Source organism: Sminthopsis crassicaudata, chromosome 3 (genome assembly GCF_048593235.1).
Source record: "Sminthopsis crassicaudata isolate SCR6 chromosome 3, ASM4859323v1, whole genome shotgun sequence".
Classification (NCBI taxonomy): domain Eukaryota; kingdom Metazoa; phylum Chordata; class Mammalia; order Dasyuromorphia; family Dasyuridae; genus Sminthopsis; species Sminthopsis crassicaudata.
Window position 1 is genome coordinate 60,622,874 of NC_133619.1, and position 20,235 is coordinate 60,643,108.

Genomic DNA, 20,235 nt, shown 5'->3' on the forward strand with positions numbered 1-20,235 from the left:
CAAGTGCTATCTCTGACACATACTGGCTGAATACTTGGCAAGTCATTTAATTTACTGTTTCTCTAGAAACTCCCTAAGAAAGTAAATTTCAGAAAAAGTGGCAATCTTTACTAGTAGAGGAAATTTCCTTAGATGGAAGTTCTTTATACTAGTGAAATCCCTTATACAAGATTACATATAAAGGCAGTACCTGAGATAAGATTTGAACCCAGATTCTCAAGCTCCAGAGGAAACCCACCTTCCATTATGCTACATCCACCACTTCATCATTTACTTTGTTGTTATGATGCAATAGCTTCTCTTTTGGAAGTAACTGTCTCTTGGATAGACATTTTGAACCCAAAGGGTCTCCTATCCTTTACCTTTGCATGGATTAATTAATTTTAATTTAATTCACTATCTATTTATTTATTGAACATCTGTTATTTGCCTGACACTCTGCTTGGTTCCCACTCCAAAGTTTTGGACTAAATGATCTCCAAGGTTCTTTCAAGGCCTAATTCAATAATCTTAAGTGTTTTAATATTTCTAAAACACAGATTAATATGTCTACCCTTCACCTCCTCCTATTTAATGAACTCCAATGGCTCCCTATCACCTCCAAGATTAAATTTTCGAAGCCCTTTGTAACCTTGTTTCTTTTGTTTTTTTAGTCTTCTTATGCCTTCCTACCTTTTGCATACTCTGCAATCCACTGACACCAGAGTCCTTGCTCTTTCTCAGAAATGATACTCCACTTCCCCACAGGAATTTTCAGTGACCTTCCTCATCTTCACCTCTTGGTTTCCTTCAAGTCTCAAGTAAAATCTTATTTTACATAAGATATATTTCTTGACCTGTCTAATCTTTATCTTTTACTGATTATCTCCAATTTATCATATATATATATATATATATACACAGATATATATATATATACAGATATAATATTTATTCAGGTGTTTTCATGTGGACTTCTTCTTTAGACTGTGAGATCCTTGAAAACAGCTGGTATTTTTGCCTTTCTTTGTATAAATAGTGATTAGTAGGTATTTAATAAATGCTTATTGATTGATTAACTTTGGGATTAGGTATAGGTAACACAGATCAACTTAATGAGAATATCAAATGTAAAAGAAAAAAATTATTGGTTTTGCTGAGAATATCTTATATTCTTGTTTTTTCCCCCATGGACTTCAATCCTGTTTATCACAAAGCTTTTAGATCCTGTTATTTAAATAAAAATATAAGTATTGACAATAATTTAAAATTCATAAACAAAGACAATCTATTGACTAATCACAATTATATAATCCCCACTCAAAAAACCAAATGACTCTGTCTGACCTGACCATTTATTATGGTTAAATTATGAATCCTAAACAGAAAAAGCAAAAAAGAAGTCCTGGCCAGTAAGTATAGTCATAGAGGATTGTTCATCTTTTCATGTTTCTATTTGCTTCTCTCCAATTTCTTTTGCACTTCAATAGTCACAAGGTGTTATCAGGATGGCACCTGAAATGGATTCAGTGACTCTTTTTGAATCTTCACAGTGACTTGCACTTCTATCACTAACCCAATCTCTTTAGATTATCCCTTTGTAGGAAGGATTTATATTTGGAAGATGGGAACAGACACATTTTTGACTATGGAAACATGGATTTTTATGTTTTTGTACTGAGGAATATTATCCTCCCTTTCTCATCCAGTGTAGAAAATATTGCTTGAAAACATATTCATTTTGCTCTGTAGATCAAATAAATGTGATTTTCATTTCTGTGATCTCACAACACTCAGAACTTTCTGTGCTATGTTTTCTTTTTTATCCAGTGGTTTTTTGAAGGCCATCTCACAAGTGTCTTTTTTCCCCCTCACACCTGGTAAACTAATTGGCCAGAGGTGATGTCATCAAAAATTCATAGGGGATAATTAGCAGATGAAATAGCCTTATCCTTGAGGTATAGATCATTTCTGGTTTTATGTTCCACATAACTCCCAGAATTTCCACTTAGGTTTATCAGTTGATGAGCCTGGGGGAGTCACCAAGAATGGAATCCTTTCCAAAATACATTCTTCTCTGTACCCTTTCGGAAACGATTGTAGGAAAAAAATCATGCTTGTTACTCATAATGTATTTTCATTAAATTACATTATTAAAAATGGTTCTTGGCAGGCAGGCTGCAAAGGGCACTACTGGAATGTAAATGGGACAAGGGGAAATTTGACTACTTCCTGAAAATCACTGTTTCTGCTGTGATATTTCCAACCCCCATCTTCAGGTAAAGACCCTTCATAATGAGCACTGTCTTATAATAGGCTTGATGAGTTCTGCTGATGACTAATTGTTCAGAACTTGGTCTACTTTATTTCTAGAAACCCATCATGACCTTTAAAGATGATGGATGTTTTGGTTTTCTTTTCTTTTCTTTTCTTTCTTCTTTTTTTTTTTTTTTTTTGCCATATTATGAACTAAACCTTTTCTTTTTTTCTCTTTATATACTATTATTCTTCCCAAATCTAAATAAATCCTCTCTGTTCACACAAGTTGAAACAATGCAGCCTTATGGATTATCCTCTATACTTTTAATACTTTTTATACGTGGCTTCTTTGGTAGATAGAAGAAAGACAGCTCAGCAACTTCAAAAATAATGAGGTATTTTTACAGTCTGTCACAATCTCTTTTATCTTGTTATGAAATAACTTGCCAGGCTTTTCCCCCCTTACTCTAAATTATGGTTCAATAATGACCCAAACCTTCATGATATTATTATTATGTTTGGAAGTTGGTGTTGACTTCTGCTGTATGCCTCCATGATTGTTTGACTTAGATACAACACCTAGTTCAAAGCAAGGATATGATTTCTTTTCTTAATGGTCCTAAATAACCATGTGCCATTATAGGAGAACTCCAATTTCCCAATAAAGCAAATAGCCACAAGCAACATTAATTTGAAACACACACACACACACACACACACACACACACACACACACACACACTAAACAAAACTAAGTAAACTACAAAATTTTATTTTTTTCCTTTCAATAAAATATTTGGTGGCAAGTCATCTGGCACTTGGTAGTTGGAGTGGAAAAAAAAAACAGAGCATATTAAATATGGTCATGACTTAAGCTTATGTTTAAACCATTCATCACTTACCCCTTAATTTAATTGGTCAATTTGTCCTGAAGTGTTTATACTTGGTATTTCTTCTTGAAGTAATTATTTATGTAGACTACAGAATCATTGGTTAAGAGCAGGAAAAGACTTAAGGTGAGTTCCCCTTCATTCTACAAATTAGAAACTGAAGCTCACAGAAATTCAGTTGACTAGCCTAAGGTTATGTGGATAGTAAGTGGCAAAATCAAGATTTGAACCAAGTTCCTCTGCTGGCCAATAAATTTCTCTCCCCTCAAGCACTACTTTGCTAGTTTCTTGCTTACAGAAGGAGGTAAATCAGATCAATGGGGACTGAGCTCTGGGGTTCAAATCTCATGCAAAATCATCTTTCTCCAAGGTGCTACAATCTTTGAGCTGCTAACAATATCACAAAGAAACTGCAGGACAAATCTGTTGATAGAAGGAAGCACTTTATGTGCATTACTTAGAAATTACTGCAATATATAATTTGTTGAACTTTGCAGCATATTTTTTTCTATTTAAATAAACTATTGGCATTCTTTCCAGTGAATCACTCTGCTGATCTTGGATCCTCAAATGATGCCATCAGATTAACAAGGGTTAGCAAATCTTATCAAATGGGAATGTTTTTCAGGATAGATCTAGTCTGTCATCCAATGTCTCTCATGCATGGAACATTTTCCCTTCTCATCTCCACCTACGAGCTTCCTTCAAGTCCTCACAAAAATCTCCCCTTCTTCAGACAGCCTTTCCTATCATCTCTTAAATATAGTATCATCTATCTGTTCATTATTTCTTCTTTTTTAAATGTGTGCATGTGTGGACACACACACATACACACATACCTTGTATGTACATATTTGTTTGCTTGTTTTTTCTTTTATTAGATTATCAGTCCTGGAAGACAGGGACTGTCTTTTGCTTCTTTTTGTATCTCTAGTACTTAGTACAATGTCTGGAACATAATAGGGACTTAATATTTCTGTTTATTGATAGAGGGATTGATAATGACCAGCTTGGCTACATTTAGTTTAGTTTGGCCACAGAACCACTCAAAAACTGTCCCTTAAGACCTTGTGAACTATGTAATCTAAATAGATTGAAAATGTGAGCTCCCTGGGGGAAGATGCTGTTTCTTTGGTTTTGTAATAGCAGTGTTTAGAAGAATGCCTCTCATACTTGTTTATTGAATTGAATTGGATGGAGTGTCCACATGGACAAAATCAAGTGTATCTGGTTGATTCATTAATATGAACTTGCATTTTTATAATTAGTTGATTTGGATAAACTTAGAATGGAATGAAAAGTCAAGAAAGTATAGCAATTGAGGATTTTTTTTTTAGAGTTTTTCTGAAGTGCATAGCAAAGTACCTCATACATAAAAGACAAATGATAAAAGCTAGCTGAATTGAATTGAATTGGTTGAAGTAACTGGATATATTTAGTTTAGAGAAGATTCAGTGCTGCTGGGGAGGAGGGCACATGTCAGCTGCCTTCACGCATATCAAGGACTATCACATGGAGAAAGGACTAGCTTTGTTTTGCTTGCATTTAGAGGACAAGACCAGGAATGGGTGAAAATTGAAGAGAAGCATTTTTAAATCTGGTATAATGCAAAACTTCCTGACAGGTAGTCTGTACCAAAGTGTAATGAATTTCCAGGGAAGATAATTGAGTTCCCATTCACAAAGGTCACTGTTCAAAGGATGGATGACCCCTGGTCAGCTTCAGAGGCCCCTTTTACTTTCAAGAATCCTTATTATATTCTTTACACACTTAAATGGTTTGTGATATGAGATTCCATTATGCATATTCTCATCTATTGATAAACTCTAAGGAAAGTATGATGCAATGCACAATGGGATAATATCCAGAGTCCTGAAGAATGCGTTGGAGACATTTTTATTTTTTAAAGTGAATTTATTCCTTTGCTTCTGGGTAGATGGATGAGAAACAACTTTCTGGAAATGAAATATACAGTTCACTTGTAACCAGTGATGTCCTAAAGACAAGGATAGATTTACCCAGTGAAATTGATTCCATAGCTGGCTAACCCCTTTCATCAATATGTTTCTGATATTCAACTTATAGCTCTCCAGTGGCAGTCTCTCAGAAAAAAATGGAAAGAAGTCTAGCACCTACAATGTATGGGAAAAAAATTACTCTAAAAAGACAAACAAATGGATGAATGAATGAATAAAAAAATTAAAACAGCCTTCTTTACCCCTAGCTTATCGTTTTAATGGTTTATTCTAAAGATATTTTAACCTACCCAGGAGATTTTAAGAAACAAAGAATATCTCTTGTTTTCTTACCTCACTGTGAAACTTTTAAAGTCCTACACATCCAAATATGTTTCTTTTCCTTTTTGCTTCAAGAAATTTGGATTATAGTGGTTATATGATAGAAATTTCCAGTAGTGAGAAAACTGAAATATGTTTCTGTTTTCCTTAGCTTTAAACAGAATGGTCTGACTATGTAAGAACAATCAGAATAATCATAGGCTCAGATTTGATTAATCAATAAAAAAACATTTTTAAGCACCTCCTTGGTGCCAGTCTCTGTGCTAGGCACTGAGGATAAAGATAAAAGTTAAATACTTTTTGTCCTAAAGGAATTTGGACTTTAAATTCCATCAAGAGAAATAACAGTTTTTAATTGTAGAGAGATTATTGAATGTAGATCAACATCCCTTAGTATTTTCTGCAATACAGCCTTCAAAATGGTTCAGAGTACTTCTTAGATTAGAATTCCAGTTTTATAAGACAAGAGCAGGAAAATGGAAAAGAGACCACCAGGAAACTTCAGATGGCAAAGGTCCCTGAGCAGCTCATCCATTTGTGCTTTTATGCTGGCCAGGTCAAATCATACCTGCACAACTTATCACTTCTCCTTTGAGTTTGGTCTAGAGTGTTGATATTGATGGATGAAGTTGAAAATTCAAGCAGTGGGACATTTTCAGTAAATAAAATGAATGAAAAATGACCTGAGTATGGGGTTAACTTTCCCTTCATCTGCCATCACAAGGGACAGTGAGATCAGCCAGAGACATTCAATTTTATTGTCTAAAGTTAAATACTTTAGGTGAGATTGATTGGGACAGATCAGGCTGAGAATATCTGTCTAGTAGACTTTATACTTTGAAATTAGCTCCTCATATTGATTTGAGAAAGGCCTGGTAATTAGAAGAGGAAATTAATGATGGTTTATGTCTGTGATCTGAAGATTTAATACAGAGACCATAGCATGCATGTTTTATATGACATCTCTTCCTACACTAAGATTTTTCCTATTGACCATAAAACAAATTTAATTAATATATAGTGAAAGTAAGAAATTGGCAGTTTGGTGGCACAGTAGATAAAGCACCAGGTCTGAAGACAAAAAGACTCATTTTCTTGAGTTCAAGTCCAGCCTCAGACGCTTATTAACTATGTGATCCTAGTCAAGTCATTTAACCCTGTTTACCTTGGTTTCTTCATTTTAAATGAGCTGAAGAAGGAAATGGCAAACCACTACAATGTCTTTGCCAAGAAAACCCCCAACTGGAAAAACAAAACAAAACAAACAAAAATAAGTGTATTTCCTATAATATTACTGCTAGACATAACAGATGTTCAGGTCAAAAGACAATAAGACCAAATGTGGGGGAGGGGAATTTCTCTCCACCTTATTTAAGAACTGCTTTTTTTATTATCTTTTGATATGGTTATAAATAAATTACTTTGTTATTTAATATATAAGGAAGGAAGAAACAAGAGAGAGAGAAGAAGAAAGAAGAAAAGAAAGAAAGAAGAAGAAGAAGAAGAAGAAAGAAAGAAGAAAGAAAGAAAGAAAGAAAGAAAGAAAGAAAGAAGAAGAAAGAAAGGAAAGAAGAAAGAAGGAAGGAAAGGAAGGAAGGAAGGAAGGAAGGAAGGAAGAAGAAGGAAGAAAGAAAGGAAGGAAGGAAGGAAGGAAGGAAGGAAGGAAGGAAGGAAGGAAGGAAGGAAGGAAGGAAGGAAAAAAAGAAAGGAAAAAACAAAGTAGAAGGAAGGAAGGAAGGAAGAAAGAAAGAAAGAAAGAACAAAGAAAGAAGAAGAAAGAAAGAAAGAAAGAAAGAAAGAAAGAAAGAAAGAAAGAAGAAAAGAAAGAAGAAAGAAAGAAAGAAAGAAAGAAAGAAAAAGGAAGGAAGGAAGGAAGAAAGAAAGGGAGGGAGGGAGGAGGGAGGGAGGGAGGAAAAAAAAGAAAGGAGAAAGAAGAAAGTAGAAGGAATGAAGGAAGGGAAGAAAGAAAGAAGAGAAAGGAAAGAAAGAAAGAAAGAAAGAAGAAAAGAAAGAAAAGAAAGAAAGAAAGAAGAAAGAAAGAAAGAAGAAAGAAAGAAAGAAAGAAGAAGAAAGGAAAGAAAGAAAGAAAGAAAGGAAGAAGAAGAAAGAAAGGAAAGAAAGAAAGAAAGAAAGAAAGAAAGAAAGAAAGAAAGAAAGAAAGAAAGAAAGAAGAAAGAAAGACAAGAAAGAAAGAAAGAAAAGAAAGAAAGAAAGAAAGAAAAGAAAGAAAGAAAGAAGAAAGGAAGGAAGGAAGGAAGGAAGGAAGAAAGAAGAAAGAAAGAAAGAAAGAAAGGAAGAAAGAAAGGGAAGAAAGAAAGGAAGAAAGAAAGAAAGAAAGAAAGGAAGAAAGAAGGGAAGAAAGAAGGGAAGAAAGAAGGGAAGAAGAGAGGGGGAAGGAAAGGAAGGAAGGAAGGAAGGTGAAGGAAGAAAGGGAGAGCAGAAGAAAAAAAGAAAATCCAAATGAGGTTATGAAGAGTGTATATTATTAAAGAGTCAAATAATTATTGAACCACAAAAAAAAAAAACAAGAAATATGTGTCATTTGCTTTGATAGGATATATACATGTATAAAGCAGTGATACCCAATAATAATTTATGAATAAAATTTATGACCATTAACAATAGATCTAAGAGAAACCTCAAAGTTACATGAAACTTAAGAAACTATAGAACAGTAAAATTGGATGGCACCAATAAGAAAACAAATCCTCACATGGGGGAAGGTTCTACAGACAGTTAATGACGGATGCTTGTCTTAACCTTAAGAGCAAAGGTCTGGGACCTGAATGTCTCCATTATTGTCTTTATTCAGTCAAAAAATGCTCAGCTTGGAGCCAGGCAACACCTGGCCTCTAGTCATAACTTTACTGATCACTGCATGAAGATGAGCAGGTTATATAACCTCTCTGAGCTTGGTTTTATCATCTGTTAAATGGAGATTATGATATCCATAGTGCCTATGTCTCAGGGTTGTGATGAAGAAAAAAATGGGGTAAGGGATACTGTTGGTTTTGAAAATCTTAAGGTGCCTCATGAGCTCCTTTTATTAGCATTGCCCAAGGTATAAAAGGTGATAAATAGGCTGTGTGCTGACCTTTAACAGTTCTGAGGAAAGAAAGAACAAGAACTCTGTGCCTGTATAGTAGGTGAATGAGTCAGGTTTATCCATACATCCCCTGCCAATATCACAGCCCCTGCACTATGGTGTCTAACTCACAATTCTTAAGTCCAATGACCTCTCTGTGGCATTAGAAGTAACACCGTACCTCTGCGATAATGGAAAATAACATCTGGTGTTAGAAATTTAATTAATTTTTTGGCATTTCCAAGCAGGACTAGAGGCTTTGTTTTGTTCCGTTTGGTTCCTTTAGTAGGTTTTTAAGGGCATCAAGAATTTTATTCACTTTTTTGAAAACAAATTACATAGAAAACTATATCACATTCTATCAACATTCTATCACATCAGAAGAGTGCCTTGTAACCAGATATCAGCTTAGAAAAAAATCAACCCTGTCAATCCAATATTTAATCATAAACACAGTATTTCTTTTTTTGCTGCAGCAGCAAAAGTCAAACTGAAGGGCAGAGCTCCTGGGTTTGGGGACTATGGAGGAGGGATAGGGGATTCAGGTTTAAGAAATCAGGAGAAATTCTGTGAACAGATGTCCATATCACTTAAACTCTTCAGAAAATGTTTCTATTCTAAATGGTAAAAATGAATGGAAATTTTTCACATATTAAAGAAGCTTTAGAAACTTAATAATAGATTTAATTTAATTTGACAATTGTTGAATCATATTTACTCATCTATTTATCTCTTTAGAACTATTAAAATTGGCTCATTTAACTTTTACGATGGTCAAGGTATACATAGTGTTAAGAGTTGAAAATACAAGGATAAAAAAAAAGTAATAGCTTCTTCACTTGAAGAAGGATTCCACATGTACACATAAAGTATAATGCAGAGAAGATTATGATAGGACCAAAGGTGAATACTAAGTATAATAGGGCCAAAGGAGATAATATAAGCTTAGAGCAGGAATAAACTTTGCGGTCAGCTAATCAGCTAATAAATCATTTTACATTAGACTTGAGAAAATAGAGGGCAAACAAATTAAATTAGATGATTTGCTCAAAGCCACATCAATAATAAGAAGACTAAGATATGAAGCCCAGATTTTTTCATCCTAAATCTACTGTACAAAATGCTCTAGTCCAGATATTCCTAAAAAATTTTGATCCCTGTATCCTGGCTTTCAGCAAAATCTTTCAATGGCCCCTATTTGATATAAAATATGAAAGGAATCAAATTCTAGAGTATACCATGTTTTAAGTTTTGTTTTGTAAAGAAAATTTTAGTATGTAGCAATATTTTTAGCTTTCCAAAGTGGTTAAATGTATTTTTTCATTAACACAACCACTTTGAAAATATTTCATTAGAATAATTTATTATTTACTAAAAATATATCCAATAACCACTGACCAACTTCTTATATCCCGTTGGGGAACATATCTGCTCAGGTTGAGAATTCCTCTTCATGAAAAAGGGGAAGATAACTTTAAACTGGTGGCATCTGGAAAGAGAAACTTTTGCAAAGGGGAGTTTTTTTTTTTTTAAATAAAGCACAGGAACTAACTGCCTCTCAAAGGACTTGGGAGTGGGGTAGAGGAGGGAAAGAAGGAAAGTTTTTTTTTTTCTTTTTCCTCTGTCAGTTCAGAGAAAACCTTATTCAATTTTGGGGAGGAATACTTCCCCTTTTCTTTCTGCTTTTCCCATTGTTTATTGGTATCTCTCTGCCTCTTAAAGGATTGTGAAGGTCTTCCTTCCAACTGAGGATATACTAGGATGAAATATTGCTAGATTCTAGAGAGAGGAAAGATTCTACCTGGTTGATATATTACAACACCTGGCACTCTGGTTGCAAAGGGAAGGGCCTTAATCACATCAGAGTCATGATTGGTACCAAGTTTCTATAAGATTATGCAGAACAAAGGATGTGAGCACCTTATTCATTAAGAGGATTTAGACAGAAATCTCTGGAGGAAGTGAGTACTACTAGGGAAGGATGGGACTTCAAAGCAGAAAAGCTCTTCTTCCATGAAAAGAAAACAAAACAAACTTAGTAAAAAAAAAAAAAAAACTAATGGATAATTGGTAAGATTTCTAGGTGGAATGCTTTCTGGTAGGAGACTTTATTTTTAATATGCAGATACAGATGCACAAATTCAATCTTTTAAGCCATTTTCCATTTATAACTTTATGAAGTTGAAATGTTTGCTGTGGGAAATGGGAATAATCTTTATCATGCTAATAATCACAGTTATTCTCATAATTAGCATAATTTCTACTCAACCTCCTACTGGCCTTGAAAGTCTGGCTGTTCTGATGTGTTGAATAACTCTTATTTTGGAATGATTTGACAGTCATACCAAAAAGGCTACTTTAGTATATATATTAAGATTGTACTTGGAATCCAACTTTCTGGCTATTACATGCTGAATGCCAATGGATTTGTAGCCAGAAAGTATTTATAGCCAGAGAGTAAAGCAGGATCATTTAGTGAGAAGAGTGCTAGATCTAGAGTTGGAAGGCCTGGTACAGTTCTGGATTTAAATATTCATTAGGTGTAAAAATTAAATAACTTTAGTCTTAGTTTCCTCATCTGGAAAATAGAGATAGCAGCCTTTTAGAGTTGTTATGAAGAAGGTTCTTTATAAATATAAATATAATTGTATTATTATGTGGTGTTTTATTATTTGAGTTTGTATTTTATAGATGAGCCAAAAAGTGGTATAAGCAGAAGTATCAAATCTGTGGCCTATAGGCTGCATGTTACCTACAACATTGCCAACTGTGTCCAACCAAATCAAAATATAACAGGAAATATTTAACAAAACCAAATACAAACACAATGAAAAAAAAAAAAAACAAAAACAAAAAAAACATAATAACCATATGTGTTTTTCTAAGTCAATATGAGACTTAGAAGGATCCTTTTGTGTAGTAGCCCCATTTCATTTTGATTCAACAGCATTAGTATTAAGGAGAGAGCATTGTAGCTGCATTCAAGAAGATCTGATTCAAATCCAGTATCCCTACTTATTGCTCATCCATTGTTTTTGAAGAGAGCCAATTATATCATGAGATGATATCTTGGCTTGTGCATGAATTGGAATTTTAGGAAGTAGAGTTGCACTAAGTTGTCAGCCTCACTATCTTACAGAACCATTAAGTCCATTGTCAAGACAAAAATCAAGGTGGCTGGCAATGGCTCAGGGATGCAGTGGATGACTTAGGTATTTTTTGTTATAGGTGACCTGGAGCAACTCACTTAACTATTTTTTAAGCTCCAATTTTCTCATATGAAGATTATCAAAAAGAATGTAGCATATGATAAGTTCTTTGCACATCTTCAATGGTTACATTAGTGGTAGCTACAATTATTTCTTCACATATTTTTCCCCCAACATTACTGAGAAGTGGGGTAGTTGTCCCTCTGGACACTATCCTGGGATTGGATTGAGGTATATAAATGTGGTATGAGGATCAAGGATTGAAAATATTCAACAGATGACAATGGAGAAAACACATTTGAGAGTCTAAGTTGCAGCTTGTAATTTGTCTAAGTCTTTCTCATGTTCAAGACAAGGCAAGGTCAAGAGCAATCATTTTCAAATAGACTCAAAGATTTCAAGAGACAGATGATAACAATGAAGAGGAGGAAGAAGAAGATGCTGATAAATGACATTAATAGAGTTGAAAGATGCAGAAAGTTCAGCAAATCCACCATAGAAATGAAATTTAGGGATATTCTTCATCTTTATTTTTTTGCCCTCAAAAGTGTTTTATTTTATTTTTCCAATTACATGTAAAGATAGCTTTTAACATTTATTTTTGAGTTCCATTTTTTTCTCCATTCTTCCCTTCCTTTTCCCCTCCCCAAGACAGCAAGCAATCTGATATAGGTTATACATGTACAATCATGTTAAACATATATCCATAGTCATGTTTTGAAAGAAGAATCAGGCCAAAAGGGGAAACCATGAGAAAGGAAAACAAAACAAAACAAAACAAAAAAGTTAAAGTAGAATGCTTCAACCTGCATTCAGAATTATAGTTCTCTAGATTCCACCTCAAGTTCTCTAGATGTGGATGGCATTTTCCATCTCAAGTCTTTTGGAATTAAATTTAATTCATGTATTTCTGAAAAGAGCTAAATCTATGCTAGTATTATTTACAATGTCCTTCTGATTCTCTGATCACTTCCCTTTAGTTCATATAAATTCAGATTTTTCTGAATGTGTTCACCCATTCCCCAATTAATGGACACACCTTCAGTTTCTAATTCTTTGCTCCCACAAAAAAGAACTGCTATAAATATTTTTCTGCATGTGGATCCTTTACCTACCCCTTTTTAATCATCTCTTTGGGATATAGACCTAGTATTAGTACTACTGGATCAAAAAAGTATGCATAGTTTTATTGCCTTTTAGATATAATTCCAAGATGATTGGATCAATTTACAACTCCACATTACATAAAATGTGTCCCAGTTTTCCCACATTTCCTCCAACATTTGTCATTTTCTTTTCTTTTATATTATATGCTTCATCTTTGATCATCAATTGTATTTTACAAATTATGCTATACTTTCTATGCATGAAGCTTTTTTAATATATAGTATAAAATGCAAGTCTAACACTAATTTCTGCCAAAATGTTTTCTACTTTTCTCAGTAATTCTTGTAAACACATAGAGAGGTAGAGAGAGAGAGAGAGAGAGAGAGAGAGAGAGAGAGAGAGAGAGAGAGAGAGAGAGAGAGAGAGAGAGAAACAGAGAGACAGAGAGTCTCTCTCTCTTCCCCTTAGGATTCTAGACCTTTTGTTCTTTCATATGAATTTTCTTACCATTTTGTCTAATTCTATAAAGTATGATCTTGGTATTTTAATTGGTATGGTAGCAAATTTTCAAATTAATTTATGTAGTATTAACATTTTTGTTATAGTAGTTGACTTTAAGGATTAATCATGAATATTATCTCTCCAAATTTTAAATTATTTTCTCTATTTCTATAAAGAGAGTTTTGTAGTTACATTTATTTAAGTTTTGGGTGTGTTCTGGTAGGCTAATACCCAAATAGTTTATGCATTTTGTAGTTATTTTGAATTTAATTTCTGTCATTATTTTTCTCCCTGAGGTTTTTTAGTGATGTGTAAAAATATTGGTGATTTTTGTGTATTTATTTGTGTCCTGCTACTTTATTGTAATTGTAATCATCTCAATTAGCTTCTTTTTGCCTCTCTAGAATTATATAAATCCACTACTCTAAATATATATGGTTTTTAGGGGTTTTTATTGCATACCACAAACAGAAGACAAGAAATCTAGCCAAAAATGCAACTACCAGATGCTTAATTGGAGAATACCAGGGCATGAACTAATTTTATAATTTATAAATTGTGATGAGTTTTCTGATTCTGTATGAATAATTATAACAGTGATTTGAAACAGAAATCATGCTTTCCCTCTCAAAAATTGGAAAGTAAATTTAAAAAAGCATCCAAGGAAATACACCTAAATGGGAACAAAAGAAATATTAACATTTTGAACATCAGTTATTTTGAAAGGTTTTACATATAGGTCTAAGTGAAGAGAATTTGGGATAAGGGTTCTTAAATGATTCTGTAAGATCTTTCAAGTTTTTACCTCCACCTGTTCTCGAGGGCAAGAACTGTTCCTCATTTTGCCTTTGTATACTTTGTGGTTTCTTACTTCTCACAAGTCTTTAATAAATGTTCTTTAGGTGAGATTTCTGAGGATTATTTTATTACAAATTTAAACCTAAGAGACTAACTTTTTATTTTTTTGTTATTTTTTTCATTGTTGCCTTATTTTTTATTATAGCTTTTTATTGCCAAAACAAATGCATGGGTAATTTTTCAACATTGACCCTTGCAAAAACTTCAGTTCCAGCTTTTCCCCTCTTTCCCTCCACCTCCTCCCCTAGATGGCAGATAGTCTCATACATGTTAAATATGTTAAAGTATATGTAAAATACAATACATGTATGCATATTTATATAGTTATCTTGCTGCACAAGGAAAATGGGATTTAGAAAGTAGACAAAAATAACCTGGGAAGAAAATAAAAAATACAAGCAAACAATAATAGAAAGAGTGTAAATGCTATGTTGGGGTCCACATACAATTCCCAGTGTTGTTTTGCTGGGTGTAGCTGGTTCTGTTCATTAGCATCAGATCTTTTTAAAAGCTGCAGACCATCAAAACATAACCGAAGTGTGAAACTAACACCACCCAAGTAACTTTTGAAAACCAATAACTTAATATACATATCATTAGACATCCTTTGTAATTACTTATCATAGACCAACTTAATGTGAATGTAGAAAGTGATTTTGCAAATGCTCACTTAAACAGTAATGGGAGAGAATGAATTTGGGAAATTCTTCTGAAATCTGGCATTCAGCCTTTTTAGATGTTTGCTATCTTTTTTCCCCCACTTGAATAGCTTTTGATTACTAATTGAGCTCTAAAGCTAATTAATTATCTACTTTAAACTTTAGGCTCTTAGTTTTAAAGGAACAAAATCTGTATTAATCTAACATATAAGAGAAGGAAATTCAGGAACAGAAAGAACTCCATGTAACTGAATCTAGATTTTAATAGATTGGAGAAAATGAATTGTAAAGTGTAGAATATAATTCTCTCATATACTGTTTTCATTTTAGTCTCTATTTCTCTATTACTTAGATAAATATCTGGCTCATAGTATGTGCTTTTAAAAGCTTGTTAAATTACTAATATGTAACTATTTTGTATAATTTCACATGTATAATCTAAATCATATTTCTTGCCTTTTTAATGCATAGGGGAGGGGTAAAGAGAGAAGGGATAAGGGATAAAGAAACTTTGTAGTTCAATTTATAAAAAAATGAATGTTAAAAATAATTTTAGAAAGATTATTGAATTGAAGTTAAATGACTAAAAATAATAACCCAAAATACTATTTGCAAGAGTCAAAATTTGGTTTATTTCAAGTAGCAAATAAAAGAAGAAATTAGTATTACAAAGCACTATTAAACATTGAAATAAAAATAACTCTTAATTAAGTGATGGTTTATGGAAAACTTTAGATGACTATTTTATTGATTCTCACCACTATCCTATAAGATTAGGTGTTAATGTTATCCCCATAATCCAGAAATGTTGAATGACATAGGGATCATATAGCTAAATATTGTTGTTGTTCATCTACTGTTATTGAAGAACACCAATAGCAATAACAGCCTTCAGCCAAAGTCTCTAGAGTTAAATAAGTGCTCCAAGGAAATGCAATTCCAATTCCATTTTGATTCTAGGTCTAAGGGATGCTTATTTAGGATGTTCTGTTTGAGATCAACAGTGCTATGCTATTTATGCGATATGTGTGTGTGTGTGTATGAGTTTATTTATGGGTGATTATTCTTTTTGATTATAATGACAATAGCTGAGCTTTAAAATCAACTTGTGAAGAATATGATGAATTCAGAAGTTTTTTTTTGCCAATTGTCTCTCTATTTCTTCTCTTAATTTACTTTAAATGATATATTTGGGTTGACAAATAGTCTAAATATGTTTGCTTCACATAATGTCTTTGTGTTTTTAATGAAATGATAAGCCATTAAAAGGGGAGGAAATTCTAGAGAGAATAAAGGTAGATATGGTTGAAACAAATGCATTTTATGTTATTAAAGTATTTTATTTATGTTTTGCTTTTATATCACATTCTTTTCTGAGTTATTCTCTATCCTCTATAAAATGAGCCTTTTCTTATAATAGTTTAAAAAAAAAGTTCAGAAAATCTAACCAACACATTGAACTCACTCAACAGTGTATGCATTATTCCATATTCATTTCCTATCATCTTTTCAATAAAAGGAGGGAAGTTAATTTTCTCATTTCTTCTCTTGATCTATTTGGTCATAATTATATGAACTTCAGTGTGTTTTATTCTTCTTCCCACTTATATTATTGCAATATAATTTTTCTGGTTGTTTTTCTGCATTAATTCATACACTTTCCCACATTTCCATGAATACTTCACATTTATTATTTCTTGTGGTACAATCATATGCCACTTTATTTCTGTTCTATAATTTATTTAGTCACTCCTCCATCAGTGGACAACTACTTTCTTTCAAATTCTCTGCCAATGCAAAAAAAAAAGAAAAAAAAAAAAAAAAGTACAGTTAATCCCTTTCATGTAGAGTTTTTTGGTCCTCCCCTTCATAGCAGAGAAGAAATCTATTTTTTTCTTTTTCTCTTATGGCATATTTACAACACTATATTATAAAATTTTGATTGATACAAATATGTTATGCATTTCTGAATTTCTAAACTTTTTTCTGTGTCATTAGCTGTCCTTTGTATGTTGTCTACAATTTCCACAAAACTCCTAAAATTTGTTATGCTGACACACATTATATCAAAATCATGATGGAGAAAGTCACAAGGTGGAAAGAATAACTGTATTATGTGAATAATTTTTGTATTTGTAAGAATTTTCTGTTTTTGTCTTCCTTGTGTATGTCCAGCAATGTGATATTTCAAAGAACAATTTTGTCAATGCTTTTTTTTTTTCTTTTTTTTTTTTTTTTTTTTTTTTTTTTACATTATTCTAAATCGTTTTTCAGATAGATTGGAATAATTCACCATCCCACTAATTAGTTAGTGTTGATATCATTCATTTTTTGAAAGGTTAGATTAAGGAAGTCTCAAAGACCAACATTATGAGAAAGGATGACAAATGCCTCCTTCACCCCAAATTATACATACTCTGAAATACACTGATCAGAGACTACAGAATGTTGATGTTGCTTTTAAATCTTACTAAATTCTAACCCTGAGTCTTTCCAGTTGTCCTTTCAGCACAAGCTGTGTGATGAAATGTTTACAGAATGGGAAACTATCTTCCTAATCAGATAATTACTATTTAACTTGAATCCCAAACTACTCAGCTGCATTTATAGCATACCTCTCCTACATCATTACTTTTATCTACAAAAACACATGAGAATGGGAGAAAGAGGAAGAGTGAGTGAATGAATACAGAATCACTGGGATTGGGAAGGGATAGCATGTTGTCCTTTAGAGTCTAATTAAAAAAAAAAATCCAATTGATATTCATTCTAGTGCAAGATCATTGGAAGCAAGGATTGTTTTAGTTTGTCATTGTATCCCAAAAGTCTGCCCCAGTATTTGGCATATAGTAGTTGCTTAATAAATGCTTGTCTAAATGGATTGGAATGCCAGAACCTTTGTTAACTGCTATTGGAGCTATGAAGAAAAAAAATGAAGAATATCCCCTTCCCTAAAAGAGCTTACTCTATAGTTAATTAATCTTATTCAATATTCAATAAAATGTACAAATTGCTCTTCATCTTTTCCTTCTACAAATCCATAATACAATGTGATTCTATAAATACATTCTAAAAATAACTGAAATGGTTCTATTGTTTAAGAGGGGTATAAATGTACTTTTCTAATAAGTAAAGATAATTCTAATGTACTGAAATTGAAAGCTAATTTTAATATTACCTGACTGAAGTAATTAGAGCAAATATTATTAATAATAATCATAATTATTATTTTCATTTAGATAAAGAAATTAAGATAATCAGTGATTAAATTCCATGTTTAGTAAAGTTAGGATGGATTCACGACTAGAATTCAAATTTTCTCACTAGGATCATCAATTTAAAGCTGATGGGACCATAGAAGCCATTAAATTTAACCCCTCATTTTATAGATGAGGAACATGTGGAAACCCTCTCATTTTACTGAGGCCAGAAAAGTTAGATAACTAATTCAGGATCTCATAGCTCTTGGGTATCTGAAGGGAAATTTGAATGCAGGTCTTTCTGGGTTAAAGTCAGATGGTTGTTAGAATATTATTGAAACTATGCAATAGAGAGGTGGAACCAAGATGGATTAAAGGCAGGAATTTACCCAGCCTCTCTACCAAACCCCTCCAAAATCCTTTAAATAATGACTCTAAACAAATTTTAGGACATCAGAAAACCCAAAACTATGGAGTAGAATATTTTCCAGTCAAAGGCAATTTAGTTTAGCAGAGTAGGTCTGTAAAACTAGGGTGGGAGTCCAGCATGCAGTCCCAGTGCAGGCCATGGCAGCCCTAGTCCCAGCCTCAGCCCTGGCCCCAGAGTTAGCAAGGCAGGACCTCTAAATCTGAATCGGGTGGCTCTTCTAGTGGTTTCTGGACTTCTAAGCCCAGAGATACCAAGAAGGACTGAAAGATCAGTAGAGAAAGTATGTGGCAAAATGGTGGAACTAGCATGTAGTCCCAGCACAGGCTGCACCAGTTGTAGCTCTGGCCCCAGCTCTGGCCCCAGCCCCAGCCCCAGTGTCAACAAAGTAGAATTTTATTCTTTTAGCACACTAGATTTTATAGTTACAGGGGTTCAAGGACACTTCTAATGGCTCTAGGGCAGAAAAGAGTGCTTGTGATTAGGTCCCTAGAAGCATCTTTAAAAAGGCAGTTGTGCAAAATCCCTAAATCTTGGGACAGTACTCTCCTCCTTGGAATCAGAGCCCTACTTTTAATAAAGAGTTAAAAGCTGATTAATAGGCTAGGAAAATGACTGGGCTAAAGAAAATGTTTCTGACCATTGAAAAGTATTATGGTGACAAGGAAAATCAAAACACATATTCAACAGATGATAACAAAATAAAATCTCCTACATCCAAAGCTTCCAAGAAAAATAAAAATTTAGCTCATGCCATGGCAGCGTTCAAAAGGTATTATGAAAATCAAGTAAGAGAGAGAGAGAGAGTAAAATTAGGAAAAGCATTAATAGAGGTGTAAAAAAATATATAACAAGCTAATGAGAAGAATGCCTTAAAAATCAAAATTGAGCAATTGGGAAAGGAGGTACAAAAATTCATTGAGGAAAACAATTTCTTAAAATTAGAATTGAGCAAATGGAAACTAATGACTTTATGAGAAATCAAAATACAAAAAAGCAAAAGCAAAAAAAAAAAAAAGAATAAATAGGAAAAAATTTGAACTATCCCATTGGAAAAACAACTGACCTGGAAAATCAGAGAGAGAATTTAAAATTTACTGGTCTACTAGAAAATCATGATCAGAAAAAAGGATATCATCTTCCAAATCATGATCAAGGAAAGTTGTCCTGATATTCTAGAGCCAGAAGGTAAAATAGAATGGAAAGAATCCACTGATCACCCCCTGAAAAATATCGGAGAATGAAAATTTCTAAGTCAAGGAGAAGCTATTGCAAGCATCCACAAAAAAAATAATTCAAATATAGTTGAGCCACAGTAAGTATAACACAAGATTTAGCAGCTTCTACAAAGGACCAGAGGGCTTAGAATATGATATTACAGAAAGAAATGGAGCTATAATTACAACCTACTCAGCAAAACAGAATAATCCTTCAGAGGAAAAAGTGATCATTCAATGAAATAGACGATTTTCAAGCATTCATGATGAAAAAACCAGAGCTTAATAGAAAATTTGATTTTATAATGCAGGACTCTGGAGAAGCATAAGGAGGTTATCAGGAAAGTGATATCATAAGGGATTTAATAAGTCTATTTATAGTCGGATATGGGAGAATGATACTTGTAACTCATTAGAAATTTCTGATTATTATGATTGTTGGAAGAAGTATATATAAACAGAGGACATTGATGTGAATTGAATATAAAGGAATAACATATTTTTTAAATGATTAAATTAAGGGGTGAGAGAGGAATGTACTGGGACA